The 19,764-nt window shown below is 45.3% G+C and overlaps 1 protein-coding gene across 7 annotated transcripts in view; it reads left to right on the forward strand.

Annotated features, from left to right (window-relative positions):
• The window catches only part of FAM110B (family with sequence similarity 110 member B), a 145,964-nt gene that overhangs the window by 79,933 nt on the left and 46,267 nt on the right, over nt 1-19,764 (forward strand). For 5 of the 7 annotated variants that reach the window (XM_047842815.1, XM_047842816.1, XM_047842817.1 and 2 more), the window contains one exon: nt 3,004-3,092. The exons of the other annotated variants lie outside the window; for them this stretch is intronic. The gene's annotated coding sequence lies outside the window, so the exon portion shown is untranslated. The remainder of the gene's footprint in view (nt 1-3,003; nt 3,093-19,764) is intronic. 7 annotated transcript variants of the gene reach the window in all.

Raw genomic sequence — 19,764 nt, forward strand, 5'->3', positions numbered from 1 at the left:
TGATATCCCAAAGGGCCTTTTAACATATACTAAAGGGGCATTTTTTCAAATAGCACTAAACAAAATGCCAGCCATCTTTTCTTAGAGTACCAAAACCTACACTTTTATCTTCAGATCAATTACAACCTGTTTTTACTACGCTCAGAGGATTCTTTATGTAGTTCTGAAATGAGAAAGTAAAAATAAGTTTCTTAGACACTTTAAAATTTTGTTCTGCCCATCCTTGTAATTCTGTGGCTCTTTACTGCTGAGAGAACGGCATTTCTAACCAATCAGAAATAAGTCCGTTAGCATGAACTAGAATATAAAATGTCTAATTTCTTAAATTAAAACATCAAGGGCTACTTCCTGACTTTTTCTCCTAGGGGCTTGTAATCATAGCCGAAAAAAATGGTAGTGAGTTTAAAAACAAAAAGTCATTCCACGTAGAATAGGATATGCCACAAAGCCCCTGGGCTGATCGCAGCCTGAAAATAATTGCAGAAAAGAAAGACCAAGGTGTCGTACAGGGTCTTGGATGTGAGGTTGTGGTATGGCACCTTGAGGTGGCTTTCTGGCCGGATGCTTGGGCATCTGTGACAGCAAAAAGCAAGGGACATCTGTCCTTAACAAGTGATTAATATCTCAGGATTGACCCCCCCCCCCCCCAGATTTGCCTGGGTTGGAAAAATATTTGAAGAGACACAGGGCTCTCATTTAAGTGTATTTCATTTTTTTTATTATTTTACTCTGTGATGATGTGCACCTACCAAGTGCCAGGTTCTGCGCTAAGCATTCATGAGACAAGGATAGAAGACACAGCTCTGTGGTAGAGGAGAGACCGTGAAATAAATAATAATAGGGGATAAGAGGAGAACAGAGGCGTTTAGCTTGGTGATCCCAAGGAGAAAGGGCAGGGAGGGAAGGCTTCAGGAGAAGAGAGATGGTAACGCCCGGCCCCCCATCCAGAACTTTCTGATTGCCACTCACTTTGCACCACATCCACCAGAGCTAGTGTCTTGTAGGAGTTGGCGTGGGCCACAGGGCTGTTCCGTATCTTATATTGACTTTCAGTTTTACTATGTGGTCCTGTTTGTGATCTGTAATGAACGTCCTGAAGATAAACCGTCGTTTTTTGTTTTTTTTTTTCCTTCTGCACCTTTGCAAAATGCACCCTGGATTGTTGCACGGAAGTATTTATGTTTTAGTAGATTCACATAACATGGGACTTAAAAAGCCTTTTTTGAGGCATCCAGTAATTTAAATGTACCTCGTAATTTAAAAATCCACCTTCAAGGAATCGCAAAATACCTTCATTACTGTTGTACTCCCGAGCAATTCAGTGATGACTTTTGCAACCGTGTGCCTTGCCAGGGATAATCTTTTGCTCTTAGAGGCCTGTTGACTCTTTTGTGGGAGTCGTTTATTTTGTCGATGCTCCCTAAAGACAGGCTTGTAAAGTTGGGGCGTGGATGATAACACTTGCCTTTGGCCTTACTATGATGGAGGCCTTCTTCTTTCCTTTCCTTACACATTTCATCGAATTTAGGCGTCTTTTAAATCGTGCCCAATGTGGGGGGGAGGTCCACTTTAAGGACAAGTCTGCATTAGATCTTGCCGCCAGGGAACCGTCTGCGTGGATACGGGTCCTGCGTTTCCGATGTTCGGGACCTGCAGTCAGCATTCTGCAGTGTTTTGCTCTAGTCGGGCCTCCGTATCCACGTCTACACAGCTGTCGTATCGCAGCCTTGACTTCCCTCTGCCTTCGCTCTACCGCTACTCTCTGTGTTGGGCGTATTCTCCTTCAGAGCTGACCACCAGAGGCAGCAGCTGGGAGCTGGCCTGCTGGCCTCTGGGAAACAGCCCCCTTCCATTCTTCTCCTGTCTTCAATTGTTTCCTTCCAGGCTCCTTCTTTTCTGCCCACCTGTTCAGTAGGTACCCTCCGAAGTTCTGTGCTTCATCAGCTTCTCTGACACCTGCTTTCCACTGGTTGGTTCGTCCGTTGCCACAGACTTAGCCACTACTTTTGGGTCCCCGCATGTCCCCTGCTCCAGTCCTAGCAGCCTCCTGGGCTCCTTGTGCCTCAGGGCCCTGGCTGCCCCCTCTGCCTGGAATGTGCCTCCCCCAGTGGACCCCTGGCTAGCTCTCCCCCGCTGCCTTCAGATGTCTCCAGCGACCATGGTAGCGGGACATTCTGAGAATATAGTCTCCCCTCACTGGAATGGAGACGCTGAGGTCAGACATTTTTCCCTTCACCCACAGAGCCTAGAGTAGAACTTGGTTCATAGAAAGTGCTCTGCCAGTACTTGAGGATGAATGGATGAATGGATGAATGAATGAATGGATGAATGAATGAATGAATGAATGGATGAATGAATGAATGGATGAATGAATGAATGAATGGATGAATGGATGAATGAATGAATGGATGAATGAATGAATGGATGAATGAATGAATGAATGGATGAATGAATGAATCCTATCATGGGGGCTTGACAGTGCAGGTAGGGGTACTCCTGGAGCTCTGCCCCAGCCAGCTGAGTGGTTTTTGCGAAGCCCCTCACCTGAGCGGGCCTGTTTCCTGTTCTGAAGGGGGGGGGGTGGTCTACCAGATGGCCCTGAGGCCATTCGACATGCCAACACCCTGTCAGACCTTGGGTAGACTCAGACTCGGGATGTGCAGGGCAGCAGTTCCAGAAATGAGATGACGTCCTGTCAGCCTTTATTTATGTGACTCCTCACAACTCAGCGTGCAGGTCCTTCTGTATAATTGCCGCCCATGGTTAAATGTGTCCTTAAAAGCGTAGCTGAGGTGAGCAAAAAACCCTTCGCCTCTAAGTGAAGTGTGTGAGAACTAACACATTTTGGTGTACCTACCTGTTTGTTATCTGTTTTGTTTTGTTTTTTTTTAATTCGTGCGTGCATTTTTAAAAGAGCCATCATTTTCCATTGCTATATATATCTAGTAGCCTGCCTATTTCTGTCAAATAAAAAAGCAATAGCAGTTTTTTCTCTATTTTCAGATATTGCATGCTGCAGAGAGTAGCTTAAGGTAGAAAGGATTCCCTGTGACTTCTGCCTACCGTCCATAAAATACTCATTCTTCTTTCAAGTAAGTACATTGCTTGATTTGGACCCATTCTGAGCAGAAGGTATTGATTCTCTCTGAAAACCTGTGGCCTTATTACATTAAGACAAAGAGGCTGAGAGGCTGAGGTTTCAGATATTTTGCTGTCTGACCAAAAAAGAAAAAAAGACAAAGAAAAACAAGGAGCCCCTGTCTTGGAGGTCTCTACTAGGACTAAAAGTAACAGTAACCTTGATGTACTTTGGCTTTTCCAAGGGATTCCATGGTATGTCTTCTATGTATTTGCTTAGCAGTGACGGTTCTTTCAAAGGCCGTGTTGTATTTACCCATAATCAGTGACCAGCTACTTGTCAGTGCGTGGGTTTGAAGGCAACATTAAAAAGTGAACATCTTTGTACTTTAATGAAAAGTACACTGTCTATGGTCGGGGAATGAAATGGTGTTTTCTGACAGGCCGAATGGTGTAGGGCCAGCATTAAGTGCCCTGGGAGTTTTGGGGAGAGAGAGTTTTGCAGGATGGCTCCCAAAGGAGGCCATGTCAAGAGGCCAGAACCTAATGGCCAGCCAAGGGACAGACCGAGAAGGCCGGGGGCAAGTGTTGGCAGATAGCCAACAGCTCTGGAAATGTGCGTGCTTCATGAAGAGACTGCTGGGCATTTCGTCCCGCGTCCACACCACCCCAGGATTCCTTCCTGGTCTCCAGAGCTGATCGAGAGCCTGGAAACATCCTAGAACCAGACCCATTTTCCCCCGAAGGAAGCAAGGACGTGGATGAACAGTGGTCAGGGTCCAGGTGGTTCCTCCCTTTTCCAGAGGGGCTGAGAGTTTGATATCACCAAACGAGGACATTGGAAATGTTTAGGAAGTTGAGAGACAGCTCTCCAGTTAACTGATGTCTGCAGTCACTTAAGGCACAGACGTCACGAGAGCACAGTCTTAACCTCAGCGCCATATTCCCAAGTGGCCACAAGCTCCGATATGATTGACAGCCTTCCTCAAGCCTCTTTTCCAGCATCCATATGAATTGGGCCATTGCCCGTATAGTGTGTCATGCATTCTGTAGTTTATTATTACTGCATTATGCATGACATTGTTGGGTAGATGTTACCACTGTCCAGGAACTTCAGAATCTAATTTAGGCTGACAGGTAAGAACCGGCCTGTGCCAGGTGGAATCCTGCCATCTGTGGAGAGAGAGGCATTACAGAAAAAGCCAACAGTGCCCCCCAGTGAGATGCCCTGAAATCCATCACCTTATCTTCTTATCCCGGATCTAAGAAGTGCTGAGAGGAAAGCCCTAGGCTCCTGTTGGCTGGAAGGAACTCCACGCCCTCCATCCCCAGGTCTGAGATTGCAAAACTGCCCCTGCACACAGGATTTCATAGGGAGTGCCTCCAGCAGGGCCCGTGTTCTCCACTCGGCCTCATTCGAGGAGCCCACCCATCCCGATGTGCCCACAAGGGAGGGGGTTTTCTGGTGCTAAAAGCAGGCCCCCCACCAATGGGCCTGTGGGTCCCTTTTATGATTCCCAGCTCCCGTGCTTATCCAGACTCCGCCGTGCGATGTTAATGCCCGGGGGGCTCGCTCCCGAGAGCAGGTGAGTTTGCGACCCTGGTGGCCAGGAAAACACTGAGGGGTTGAGCAGACACGAGTGTGAACTCAGCTCCACTGCTTACCAACCCTGCGAACGGACTTTACTTCTCTGAAACCTCAGTTGCCCACATGCCAGCTAAGATAACAGCAAGCTAGTAGGGGGTTGGAGAAGGCCAAGGACATAGCTGTGGGAGTGCCTGGTTCCGCAGAGGCATGCAAGAAGTGAAGGAACGTCCTTTCTCCCTCCCAGACAGATTCCGGAGAAGACAGGCAGTTACTGTCCCAGGCATAACCATCTTGAGGTTGTCGATATTTGTCAGTATTCTCATTTAGCTGAGGTCCTGCATGGGAGAGATGATAGAAGATTCAGCCACGTTGACTCATTAATGCGATGTCGCCTGGGTTGGAGACCCTAACTCTTGGCCCTGTGTCCAAGTCAGTTAATTGTACACAAGCTGATTTCAGTTGTTTTTCTGCTGGTTTTCCCGTAAATAAGATGGGAACATTTACTTCAAAAGGGCTCTAAAACATCGTTGTTGCAAAGCATAGTTTTTGTCTCGCCATCCAAATGTGTTCAACTGTCTGGGGTGGTTTTTGCATTTGAAGTGTAGTAAAACTTTGTTTTGTTCTGCGTTCTTGAACTAGAGATAAGTAACCCTATGGAGACCTAGGTACTAATCTTGTCATTCGTGTTTTTCACTATTACTCAAGACGTGCATTTAAGATTCCGTTGTTTTAAGAGTACAAGGTGTGTCTTTTTAAAACATGGTTCCTTACTCAAGGAAACTAAAAAAGAAAAGAAAGGCATAAAATGACCTTGCAGTGTTCTCTTGGTTAAACTTTTGAGTTTTTTCAGTCTAGAATATGAAACCCCCTGTGTAATGTTTATGTAAGTCACCGTGAAAGAAACAAACGGTTTCTATGCATTATCCATGTGATTACAATTTGAGGAAATAAGTTACAGTGTTTTAGTTTCTTATTGGAATCAAACTTAAGCAAGTGATAAAGGCAGTTTCGCCTGGAAAGCTTCCTTTTCCAAAACTTCTCTGGCACAGATTTTTGTTCCTTCGTAGCGTGAGTGCTGGATACTTGAGACATTGCCGGGAGCAAAAGCAACCTTGGCCTGCTTTTTGTGTGTGTTAAATGCTCCTGACCAAAAATCCACGCTAGTTTTCCCCAAACCGCTGTTTCTCCATTTTAGTGTCTCCTAACGCTGGTCCTCCCTAGCGAAAGATTTGTTCCTTGTCCATGACTCATCCACCTTTCACGCCAGCATCTCTGACTTTTTTGCCTTTTCCCAGATCAGCTCTTTGCCAAGCAAATGACTCAGAGCTCAAGTTCCACCGGTACAGTCAGGTGTGGCTCTCCCAAAGCCGGCTCAGCTGACCTTGAGCAAGGTCTCCCCAGGAGCCAGGGAAGCCAGCGGCGGTAATGAGACCCGCCGTGCAGCCCAGTGGAGCCAGGCTTTGACCTTGCTTGGTGCTTCTTAAAAAAGCAGAGGAAGAGGAGGGGCATTCTCTGGGAAAAAGTAGCTGGGATTTTACTTGTCTTATTCTCCTTCACAAACATCATATAGGCTTCTGTGAAGTTAGACATAGGGATATTCTCCTCTCTAAAACAAAATAGTCCTATACTCAGACGGAAAGTAGAATTCTGTTTTTGAGGATTTCGTGCATATTTATTATGAAATTCAAGAGGCCACTACTGATGGCAATTTAAATTGTTAAGTTACCAGTTATTTGGCATATTTGAAATGCTCTTTTTTAATCAAAGGAAAGAACTTCTGTAAGTTACTGTGTGCCCATGGTTTTTTGTTGTTGTTAATTACTAGTGATTATTACAGTATACATCAGTTCATTGTCGACGTAGTCACTGCTTTTCTTTTTTTTTAAGTGTATTTATTTATTTTGAGAGAGAGAGAGAGAGAAAGTGGGGGAGGGACAGAGAGAGTGGGAGAGAGAGAATCCCAAGCTGGTTCCACATGGTCTGCCTGATGCAGGGCTTGAACTCACAAACTGTGAGATCATGGCCTGAGCCGAAGAGTCAGATGCTTAACTGACTGAGCCACCCAGGCGCCCTTAGTCACTGGTTTTCTACAAAGATTAGAAGAAGAGCTAAGCCCATGGTCCGTGGAAGGCCTACCTGGGGAGTGCTGTGCTAGAGGCATCCTGTGCCTCATCTGCTTACTTGCCCTGCAGAGAAGGCTTTAAGAATCTTCATCGTGTGGATGAGGATGCAAGAACCGAAGGGGTTGAAACTTCCTGAAAGGGCAACCGTGTGATAAGATGCACTGGGTATAAAATCCCAAGTCTACCCCCAGGCTCTTCTATCAATCCCTTACTAGACTTTTCATACCCGTTGATTTCTTTATAATGCTAGGGTCATAAATGGAATGGGAAACATAGTTGAGGATAATTGGACAGTGGGAAAGTGGAACGGGAAAGTCACAAGACAACATGGATATCTTGAGGAATGTTGGAACCACTCCCTAGAAACTATGGCTGGTCTTCAGTTAGAGAAGGGATGAGACCAGAAAGCCAAGTGATGAGAGAAAGGGGCTGTAAGAAAACACCCATTAGAGAGAGGAGGACACATACAGAGTAGTGGCAAGTAAAAAGCTGGCCTGTCAAGTCCTTCACTTTTGATTCTCCAGCCTGTTGAGTTTCTGCTCCACCATGAGGTGTGGACTGAGGAAGCGTCCAAGCATCCTGACTATGCAAAGTTCAGAGATGTGGAGGCTTATCAGGACCACGTGACTAGTGAGCATTGGAGTATCCTCTCCAAACTGGTCACTCTCTTCCAGAGACTAGTGCTGTGGTCACAGCGTGTCCCCCACCCCATTCATATGTTGGAATCCTAATGCCCAATGTGATCGTACTAGAAGCTGAGGCCTTTGGGAGGTACTTAGGTCATGAGAGTGGAGCCCTCGGGATGGGAAGGTACCTTGGTAAGAGAGGCTCCAGAGAGATCCCTTGCCCTTTCTGCCATGTGAGGACACACCCAGAAGAGGGCCTTCCCCAGGACTAACCACGCTGGCACCTCGATCTTGGACTTCCAGCCCGCAGACCTGTGAGAAAGAAATGCTTATTGTTTATAAGCCACCCGGTCCGTGGCATTTTGTTGTAGCATCCGGAACAGACTAAGACCCCTAGGAGAAAGTTGGCCTCTGCACATGGCCTCTGGATGGTGTTCGGACGTACCTGCTCTCATAGCTTCCCATAGCACTGGTCTGTCACTGTCTTGAAATTGATCTCTTGCTTTTACTTGGGTCTGGTGGGTCTGACTCTAGAAGACACGTGTAAAGCCGAGCTCAGCTCAGCATCCTCCTCAGACAAACACATGCAGTTTCCATCACGACGGTCACTGGAAGGAACTTCCTCTGGAAGGAAGCCCCATTGAGTCACTGCTGGCTCTTTACCATCCGTGTCCAGGGAGGCCAAGCCTGACCGGCTTTTCCTCCTGGATTAGACGTCAGACCCCGTCCCTTCAACACCAAACAGCTCTGTTACTGACTTCGCCTTATTGTATCAGTCAGCCTGCCCTCTGGTCTCTGCTGTCAGACCAGTCCATTTAGCAGGCAGAACATTTTTTTGCCAACACTGTTTTCATCTTGTTCCTTCCCTGCTCCAAAACCCTGTTTTCTCCCAGGTACCCATCGATCACATTTAAAGTCCAGAGCCTTGCAGCGAAAGCCACCTCTCGGCTGGCCTCTCCACACTTACCCAAAGTCAGGATCTATTACTCTTCTCGTGTGCCCTTCACACCTGGCTCAGCAGAGTTTGTGTGCGTCTTCCTCCCCACAATTCCTTATCAGCGCCTCACTCTCAGAGTCGAGGAGTTCCTTGGAGGCCCATCTCAAAAGTTACCTGTTCCTTAAAAAAGAAAAAAAAAAAGAAAAAAGCTTTTGTTGAGCAAAATCCAAGACTTTCTACCACTCATTCATTCACCAAGTTTCTTCACAATTTAGTATATACCATGTACATTTACAGGCACAGTCTTGCAGTCATCCTTTGCTGTAAGCATTTGTATGATTCTCAAATGATATGGTAAGTTTCTTTAACAATTTTCTCTTACTGTAAAGAACACAGGCTCTCAACGGTGGCGTCTGAGCCACGGCGGGCATCCATCGGCACCTGCCCTGAAGGGGCACGGGCGGGGCTGAAATCTTAGAGAAGACTTTAGGATGTCCTACAGCCTCAGTATGCTTCTGTGGACTGATGAGCTTCCTAAAAGGAAATGAAGTCATTTATCAATGCTGGAAGCCCTTCAGGAAAATCACAGTTTCGCTCAACAGCACAGATTGGAGAGCCGTTGTCGGTTCTGAAATGTCCATAATAGAGTGACATCTAAATAGACTTAGGGAAAACACAGTCGAGAGGAAACCACAGCATCTCCACTGGAAGGTAAAACAGACCCACTGACGGCCAGAAACACAAGTAGAAACCCGATCAGAATCCCCCCGTGATTTGTGAGGTCCGGTTCAAGTTTCCCCTCCTGCGTGAAGACTTTGCTCTTTCCTAAATCGTTGTTATTTCAGAACTTACATTACAAGCACTCATAGCCCCTTAGGACCATGAGTGTCTCTGTCGTGTACTTTCTTCAGTCTCTGCATACATACGGCGTACTTACCGTTACCTGATTCGTGTTCCGGTTACATTTCCTCTGCTTCTTGCTGGCGGATTATATAAGCAATCGGAGGGTAGGAATTATGTTTGAACCCCGTGTCTTAGAATCCAGCCCAGAATCTAACACACTGTAGACGATCGAGAATAGTTTGTGGACTTGAATAGGACTCAAGGGTTTCCTCTGCGTATAAAGGAGAATCACTGTAGGTCTCCTCTGTCTTTTACAAGTTCTGGTAGCAGCATCCTCTGCAGACACAAGACATGGCAGCAGGAGGGGTTAACGGGACCGGGTGCATCACCTCGCTGAAAGACAAAGACACAGTCTACATGCGGGAAAAGGAAGGAGAAAATGAAGTCAGGAAAAAGAAAGGGGGAAAAAAAGAAGGAAAAGTTGAGTTATTTGTAGCGAGTTACAGTTGAATGTTATGGTAAGAACTTGAGCTTCAACTTTAAGCTAGTCAAACGAGGGAGCAGTGAACGCATAATTAGCTTTATCAAAAGGCTCTTTAAATCTGGACTCCTCAACTGCATTTAAATAGGGTTTTGTTTACAAAATTTAGTTTAGATACAGTTCTGTTCCTTAGCTCAAAGTCTGTGTTCCCTAGGGACTCAGATTCAGCATTCAAAAGCTCAATTATTTGTGCTTGGCCCCGAGTTCAATAATAGCCTTAATTTGCAATTGGGGGGAGGTACCGCCTCAAAAGACATACATCAGCGCTCATGAAAGATGAGGAATGAGCACAGCCATGCCTACTGTTCACACTCACCCCGGCTTCGCGTTCTGCCTGTGTGTTAATCCATTCATCTTTTCCTTAAAAAAAAAAAAAAAAAAAAAAAAAACAGGAATGCACTGCCCTAGTGCACCTGGGGATTTAACGGGTATAAGGAACCTTTCCTGCCCCCTGAGACACTGACATTCTCAGTCCTTCTCGTGAAGGGATAAAAACTTTGTGTTTGAAAACTAATTTTGAGAAGAGTGTCCGTTAACTCATCTTGGGGTTGGTTGTAAAGAAAATGCGAAAAGATCGATGCATTTTAGGCAGAACAGAAGCCCTGATCACATGCCAGAAGAGAATGGCTAAATCGTGGGTAGCTCAGATCCATGACCTATGGAAGATTCCAGTACGACTGAACTTGTGTATTCGAATCTTTGGTCTATTCTCGTAGATCGTCGCATTGTCTGTGAATGCCAAGGGTCTGTTCTCTGGGTCCTCTGAAACCTCCATGGCTATCTTTCCTGAGAGGTGTGTTTGTGACCTAGACCTTGCTGGCTGACATTCATCTCATATAGTGGACGTGCAAAGGAAGAAGTGCAACGCATTGATGGTGCGCACCCCGGTTAACAGACAAACATACTGTTTTCAAGCATCGTTTTGAAGGCAGTTGGCCCATACGTAGTGGCAGAGTTTGAGATTTTAAGTGGTTTTGTAAGATTCTCGTGCTTGCTTTCCATCCAGTGAACCGTGGACTTGAATCCCGTTTTTTGAAAACATGACTTTTCACTGCAAAGCTTAACACCTTTTATACCCTGCCACTCTCCATCTCCCAGGTAGCGAGGGGGCTGCGAGGCTGTTCTTTCCATCTGTTAATGTGGATTACTTTCCAAGAGGTTCCACCGAGGTGTCAGTGGGATGTTTATACTTGATTGCTGGAATCATGGTCAATATCCCCATCCAGTAGCCTTAGATCCTAAACTTAGCAAAGGCGTGAGCTCCCATATTGCGATCTCAAGACCCCCTTCTGCACACTGTCTTACAGACTATATCAGCATGGACATCCCTGGTGAGTCAGGGTCAGCACTGATATGTGACTGTCTTTCCCCATCCCACTGCCTCTTCTGCCTCTGTCTCAGGCTCTGTGTCCTTGCTCCAGAACCCTGGCAGTAGACAGCAAAAATAAGGGGAGAAGGCAGGGCTTCATTTTCTTTTATTCTCCTAGTTTTATTTGTGGTTCATTTCATGCTATACTTTTAAGAACCCCCCCCCCCTTTCTTTTCTTCATACAATCAATGAGGAGATCTTAGAAAGCCAATACCCTCATAGATTTAAGATTTTGACCATTGACTTGTCGAGAACCAGAAAGACGCGTGCGTTTGTTGAACTTGAGCCTGAAAAGGTTTTATTCACATTGGGTTTTTAGAGGATGTAATAAATGATCTCAGAATACACCTGGCACGTTTACTTATAAGGCATTTGAAGGCCACGTGCATTTCCTCCCCTACCGACGTGTGTTTCTGCACTTTGAACCTTCCCCGGAACTTGTCCCTGTTACGTAAAGTGCTGCATTCTGCTTTCGTGTAACTGACTCCTTGCCGCATTCCTTGATGCTGTCCTTTTGCAAATGAGGACCTGCCCGCTGCCCTGCTGTTCATCAGCCGTGGCCAGTGCTCACGTCTTCGTAACTGACTCTCCAGTCATCCTCAGCTGGTTTCCGGGGGTGCCAGACCAAAGCAAATGGCCTCATTTGGAGCCTGGAAGAGCGTCTCTCTCTTATTCTTCACATCCTTTGGCCACTGAGCTTTCGATTAAGAGATGCTAAAGTGCAATTAAGAAAAATTATATGGATATGTGACTTTAAGTCTCTCCCTGAAGACACTTTATGCCAAATCTGCAACGTTTGGGGGTTTTTCATTGTATTAATGACACTTGACGTCATGCGTTCACCTTAAATACAACAACCGTATTTCAAAGCACCTTATGATCATTAGACATTTACATCCAGTCGATCTCATGTTTTATGACTGTTGAAACCTGGTTTTGAACTGCTAGCTGAAATGTTCTTCTATTTTAAAGTAAAAGTAGCCATGTCGTTGACAGTTGGCCTCATACATAAGCAAGACCACCGTGCGCGTCTTAGGATATGTTGTAGAGGGTGCTACCTCTGTTTTAAGCTCACGCCTTATTGCTGTGTAAAATACTTCACAAACTGCCCTCTCTGATTTCCGGTCTCCTCACTGGTCAGTAACGGATGGTGATCCTCTAAGACTACGTGTTAAATGCTGCTGTGTTTCCCGGTGAAGACAGTGGAATATTAATGGACAAATAGCTCCATAGCATAGTGACTTACACGATGGGGCACGAGCGGAAGGTTGTGGAACCGGTGTTGGCCTGGCATGTACTAGGCGCTTTTCAGAGGCCAGTCATCTGGCCTTTATGCATCATCTCGCTTAATTCTCATAGCAGGCAGTTGTTGGAACGGAGCAGGTAATCAGGGGGCAAGATACAAGCCCATGTTTGGCTGCAGATGCAGCCTTCTTGTTCACCTTGCCAAAGCGTGTCAAGAGTGATGGTTTACGTGCCAGATCCCAGACTTTGGAGCTAAATGTTTTCTTCCTATTTAGAAACCATATTCTTTTGGCAGATTAGATCTACTAAAGGATTCTCTGAACAACAACAACAAAAAAAACTTGCTGTGGATGCCAACAACAGTTCCCCTCCAGGCTGTGGATTCTGTAGTGGCCTCAAAGAGACCCATGCTCTCTGTCACCTCCATCCTTATCCTTAGGGGGAGGGGTCTCGGATGGCTCACCTGGCCGTCTGGGACTCGGATCATTGGGCTTTGCTGCCAGCTCTCTGAATGGAGGTTGGCAATTTGCGTTTTTTTTTTTTTTCATAGACGTATACATTTTACGAAGCACTTACGCTTTGAGGAATGGGGGGCACTGCCACCTCAACTTTATAGATGAGCAACAGAAGCATAGGAGGAAAGTGACTTGTCTAAGTAACGTGGCTCATAACTGGGAAAGCCGTGCATGTGAACCCATCTGTCTCCTTCTCCATCACAACTCTGAAACAAGGCCTCTGCCCAGGAGACCTCATTTGCTTATCAGTGGAGTCAATGAATGGGGCTCCTTCAGTGGTTTTCAGCACCGTTCCCTGGAGTACAGACGTTTCCAGGCTGACGGGGCATTGAGATTTGAGGCCCTGCTTTAGCCAAAACCACCGTGTGTCTGTCTGTTTTACACGCCGATGTTCCACATAACCTTTACTTTAGAGACAACTTCTGCAGCCGACAAAATGCTGTGAAGACTTCCATTCGTATTACATTCTAAGCTCTACCCTTTAGGGCCCAGCGCCAACTTAATAATCAATGAAATTAATAGAAACACGAGTAAGTTGTCAGTGGTGTGGTTTGGCTTACCAAATATGATTTGGCTTCCCAAATTAATTTGCAGCTTTCCAACGATGTTTCTGTTGGGTGAGGCCAGCAGGGATCCCCAGAAGTAAAACATCTGATACCCAGCTCGATACATGTATCTCCGTCAAGCCCCGGTCCTACCTTCTCTGAAGTTTTGCTACTCTTCTTGCCTGCCCAGGTCTACCTGCGCGCTCCCAAGAGCACAGGTGATTTCAAGTGGCACGTTGGCCCCCACTCACCACTATTCACTGGCTCCCATCACTTACAAGGCCAGGTTCAGGCCGCTTCACTTCAGATGAGATTCCCCATGACAGTCTGTTTACCTCCCCTGCACATCTTCCCCCCGCCCGCCCCTGCCCCCAACACACACACAGGGTTTCCCTGAAGGATCATGAAAGGACTCACAGCCTCTGTGAATAGCAGCTTCTTAATGCTCTTGGGCTTGGGTTTTAGACTGTTTTCTGGCCTGGCACTCAGCTTTAGGAGTCTGCCCAGACGTCATCTCTTCCAGGAAGACTTCGTTACCCTTGACTCTACGGTTTACCCCCACGTGCTCCTCTTGGGTGGTTTCGTGGCTCTTACATACTTTCTTTCTGCACTGAGATCAAATGTTTCGATTCCAGTGGGATCTTTTTCCCTCGCTAATCTGATCTCCTCAGGGACAGAGCACAGGTATCGGTCATTTTTCTATCCCTCATGGTTAGTCTAGCACCTGGCTCACGAGAGGGGCCCAATAAATGTTTGCTGAGGTGAAATTAAATGAAAAACTAAATTGCGTTATAGTATATATTTTAAGCGGTGCACAGAATAGCAAAACTGTACTTATTTTATACCTGTTAAAGTATGCGAGGATGATAAATAATTTCATAATTGATTTTAAAGGATAATCACATCTTTCGGTTTTTCCACTAAATCTCATTTTGCTATGTGCATACATATATTCAGTGAGTTTGTACATAACAGTGCATTTGCCCAGTTACCCAGTCACTCCGTAGCTGTCTTCCTTGTTTTCCTGAGTTGATGAATTTCTAGTTGTAGCAAGGCCTAAATGTTTTCAACTCACACATCCAGTTTAGAACTCCTGTGATAAAAGGACGTTTCCAGACAGGCTTCCCCATCTTTTGTAGTTCAGTTCTGAATTCAGTGAAATGGTCCTTTTTCCTTCCATAATCCATTGTCTGTATTCTCTTCATTGTTGGAGATTTGAGTAGGCGGGGATTGTGTATGCTTCTTTTTATGGGATGCAATGAACACTTAGTTTAATAAACCGAATCGTATGTTCTCCATTTTCCAAACTTGAGAAAGACATGATTGTCAGTTGATTGCGCGCGCTAGAATTTATGTGGAAGTCCCAAGAACACGGAACTCTGCTTCCAAGTTACGCCTGGTGCTTGGCGTGGCCCCATCCTGGATGTGAGGAGGAACAATAAGTTATGAGCATGTTCCAAGGGGAAGCGATATTTTATCCGAAAACCATCAAGGACAGATTTTTCTGCTTTTCATGCTGCCTTTCTGATCGGAGCGTTTACAAGATGAAACCCATGCGCCTCAACTTGCTCCCTTGTAAATTTGATCCCTTGTAAATCTGCAACATTTTTCCTTGTTACAACAGTTTTATATTCCCGTGTACATAAATACTGCCTTTGACGGGATCAGAGCTAGTGCCACGAATATGCCTTTAGCGGTAGTGAAAACTCTGCAGTAAGGCGTTGAAGTTTTAGGTGACAATCAAATGGTCCCACAAAGGGCAGGGAGAAGCTGAAATAAAACCTTCACAGATGATTGGTTTTATTTCACATCAACTCTGTGGTCTTAATACTGTCTATCAGTTGCTGCCTTTGTGTATCATCCGCGTGGATCGGTGAACTTCAGTGGGCGAGGCTCATAAAGTATTTCATCGTGTGAAGGTCATCTGTGGCTGAGCTATAATCTGTACAGTTCTGAGAACATTCCAGATCTCTGCCAGCCTTGTCATTTGCACTGGGGATCTGTTTCGATGTTTACTGCTTCTCTTTGGCAGCTGCTTCCCTCAGTGTAGTGCTTAAAACACTGTGCCTTAAATTCGCAGTGATTTAGTTTCACGGTTTGATCTATTTGTGGGTGCCTTAGTTTTAGGAGTTCTGCTTTCCACAAAAAACTAGAATAAAAGCTGAGTCCAAAGACATTACCTTCTACTGCCCAGAGTACATTTCTTTCCCTGGTCATTTTCTTCTGATTAGCATCCATGGCTCTGCTTTGCAGATACTCTATTTGGCATGATAAATAGGTTATGACCGAAATAAAGACAAAAATAATTATGGCAATTTGACAACACATTCACTGGGTGGGAGAAAGCCATAAACATCCTGACATTGTAATGATTTGATACAGATCATTTGAGAAATAGATATACAATGGGTGTGCATTGATAAGTTTTGCTTCAAAGCTGGCTATTCATATTAAAAGTTCACATAGTCCTCCTTTATTTTTACATCAGGCAGTCCTCTTTTAGGAGAAAGTGTTTCATAGAAGTAAAATACCACCAAAACTAACCGCTACATTAAAAACACATTTTTGCCGTGATGGCATCTTTTAGAACATTTTATTTACACATTTGAAGTACAGTTTCTGTGCTTCTCCCCAAATGTGCTGTTACCTTAGCAAGATTCAGAAGACCTTCAATTAATTAGTTTGATTCAAAATAAAGTCTAAGGTATCTGTGTACACTTTTGGAGAGTTCCTTTGAGAATCTCTTGTGTTTTCATCTCATCATTTATAAGATTGACCTGCGTTTTTCCCAAGGCCTCGTAAGAGACCCTGCCTCAATTTTAATATTAACAATCTGATAACATCCATGGTAATGACATGTAGCCGCTGACATTTGTTGGATGCTTGCTCTACTCTTGGCCCCATTTTAAGCATTAACCTGGATTTTCCCCCTTCATCTTCACAATATGCCCTTGGTACAGGGGAGGAAACTGCAGCACGCAAGTGCTGTCCTCGGGGGACCACTCTCTGCGGGGGGGCAGCCGTGCATTAATAGGTGTGGCCTTGCCTTCACCCGTCTAGTGAATCCTTGACCGTACAACCTCTGTAATGGGCCAAAAGTTAATGCCACTCCAGAAGGCGAACCCTGTAAGACAAAAGGGAAGGACGTTTTCATGTTCCTCTCGCCACCCAGAATTACATTTGAAGCAAAGCAGAAATGGGAACGTTTCCTTTGGGAAAAAAAAATCTCCCTTGAAGAAGGCACCCTTATTCAGGAAGTTGTGATCGTTCATTTCCGGGTTACGGAGCGTCTCCCGCACTTGTCTTCCGTGTCTTTGGAAACCATGCTTTCTGCCTGGTCCTTCTGACGATCCCCTGGTCAGTTGTCACAAGTCAGTTGTCCAGCGGGGCTCACGAAGCCCCTGCTGGACAGCCGCCGCTCTCTGCGCTTCGTGTACGTGAAGGGTGCCGCACCTGTTGGGCGCAGCCCCTCCTCTGTCGGGATTCCGCGTTGGACTCTTCCAGCCAGGGGTCTGTAACCCACAGCATGAATTAAAGTGAAATCTGTGGGTGCCTTTGTCACCACCATACCTCCCTCAGAGCCCATGCCGATGGCCGTCGCCATTAAGCTTAGGTAACTTGTAAACATGAATGCCACGTGAGTTCTCATGAAAACAAATAACCTAGCAAAAATCATAGCTGGCAGTGACCCTGAAAACCCCAAATGCAGATCTCCCTTCTCCCCATGCGGTCGCTGGGTTATAGGGAATGTGTGAACCGATCTCTCCTTGGCAGAGCAGCCCGTTACCATGGAAACGCACTTACTAGTTTCTAAGCCCTTCTGGCTAGTTCCAGGAACATTAACTCTATACTAGTCCTAAAAAAATAAACCTAAGGTTCATAGCTGGCTTTTGAATATGCATCATTATTGGAGGAAAAGCATTCATTTCAAATTCCAAATAGACTCCATCTGAGGGGTATTGCGTTTGCTCTTATTAATAATAATGCTTCGCACAAGCCGAGTAACCACCGCTAGGAGGTCGATGTTCTCCTGCCACTAACTAAGCCTTCTTTTTCCCGTATCATAGTTTGGGTTTGGCGTTGGAGTCATCTGGGAGAACATAATTTTATTTTGTCAGACTTTGCTGTTTATGTACTATTTTTGTCTTTTAAATCTCAGCTTCCTTATGGAGACACGCTATATTTATCAAGCGTACTGTCCCTGCACAGACAGGATAAGTGACTGTTCACTTTTCCCCGTCGACAGTAGCTTTTGTGTGCAGTGTCTACATGCCTGCTAACTCGTTAGTTTAAAAGTGGGAATAGGGGCACCTGGGCAGCTCAGTGAGTTGAGCATCGGGCTCTGAGCTGACAGCACGGAGCCTGTTGGGGATCCTCTCTTCCTCTATCCCTCCGCCCCTCCCCTGCTCACTCGCTGTCTCTCTCTCTCTCAAAATAAATTAAAAAAATAGTGAGAATAGAATCTAAAGGAATGTACAGAAATATTCAAGTTGATAGTCATTAATTGGGGTATATTAAATATTTAAATGTAGTTTTTAAAAGTGAATACTTACATTCCAAAAAATTGAACACAAGGAATTTCAGCATGTAAATCTCTTCAGTAAACTCCGAGGAGAGTTTCTCTCTTCGTTCTGGTTGTTAAGTTCATTCGGGTCCGATCCTCTGGTCTCCCTGGGCGGATTTAGTTGTCGTGTAGATGTTTAAGTGTGTATAGATATGAATACCGTACTGATAAATTATGCGCACACACACGTACCCAACCTCACTGCCGAGTATATCGGCAGAGTATCTTTCAGAGTATATCTCATCTGTTTCCTGTGTACTTTTCATAATATTCCCTAAGTGTGTTTTGTGTTTTCTCATGGAGCCTATGGCCTTACACGTAAGTGGGCCGAACGAAGCCTCTGTGTTTTGTGTGCTGCGTTTCCAGTTTTGAAAATTTTAATTGATTCCTGTCCATCTCTTCATTTTCTCTCCTACCACCCGATTGCTAAGCATTCGAGATATCAGCCTTTTGTTCCCGCGTCCTACTCCCATTTGGGGAATCCGTGCACGGTTTGCTCTGCCAGAGTGCTGTGTCAGTGCCGTCAGCTCAGCTTTTCTTTTCCCCACTCCCTGATCTCTGTCCCTTTCTTTTCTCTTGTCATGTAGATTCTAGAAATCTCATGGAAGCCAGGGATTCTGTTCCTCTAGTTCTCTGTACTATCCAGCCCATGTACATTCCCAAGCTCTAGATACTGAAATAGCATGCCCTAAATTTCGTTCGGCGTTTCCTCCTATCCTTTGGAAAAAAACAATCGTTAATTCAATTTAGGGTCCTTGAAGTTATTCCCACAGGATGTGTTCTGAAGGAGGATGGGCTCCTTCCAAGAGCAGCATACAAGTTGTTATGTTTTGGTCCCCTTCTCAGTGGAATACATTTCACATATTAGTCGGCCAGCGCTGCCATAACAAAGTAGCACAGATTGAGTGGCTACAGCAACAGAAATGTATTATTCCCTGTCTGTTCTGGAAACAGAGACGTCTGGATGAAGGTGTCCAGGGCTCATTCCCTTTTCCCTGCCTCTCCCCCAGGTTCTGGTGGTCCTCCATCCTTGGCAATTTCTGGTGGCAATCTTTGGTACTGCTTGGCTTGTAGAAGCGTCACCCTGATCTCTGCCTGTGTGTTCACATGGCATTCTCCCTGTGTGTGTCTGCGTTCAGATTTCCCCATTTTTATAAGGACCCCGATCGTATTGCGCTAAGGCCCACCTTATTCCAGTATCACCTCGTTTTCGCTAATTACATCAGCACACCTTTATTTCCAAACAAGGTCACATTCTTTGTTACTGAGGAGTAGGAGGGACTTCACTGTATGAGTTTTAGAGGGACCCGATTCAACCCCTAGCTCATATCATTACAACAAAATTTGTTTTATATCCTGAGTCTACTCCATGGTTTTACAACAGGTAGACCTTGTGTTTGGATCGCGGTACAAATCAAACACAGTTGGTGTGGGTGCTTTTAACAAATGAAGTCGTAGCATTTACGCCTTGGCCAGCTCTGCTTGGCACTCTGATTGTTCATGTACTTGGAGGGTCCATTCATTCCTAATCATACTAGCTCAACCTCATTTGAAAAATAAACAAACTGTGTCTAAATTTGTGCCAGCGATTCTTACCCCCCCCCCCACATGACAGTGAGATCGTTCAACGTCACTGTAACCTTTTCATCAGATGATGGTTCCATTTTAATCCAAAAATAACCAGGACCGTATGAATATTTACTGAGAGTAAACCACGGTATATTATTAATGAGAGCCGTATTGATTTCCAGCCTCGATGAACTCACTTCCTCCGAAACCTCATGTTCTTC

This window comes from Prionailurus viverrinus, chromosome F2 (assembly GCF_022837055.1).
Source record: "Prionailurus viverrinus isolate Anna chromosome F2, UM_Priviv_1.0, whole genome shotgun sequence".
NCBI classification, from domain to species: domain Eukaryota; kingdom Metazoa; phylum Chordata; class Mammalia; order Carnivora; family Felidae; genus Prionailurus; species Prionailurus viverrinus.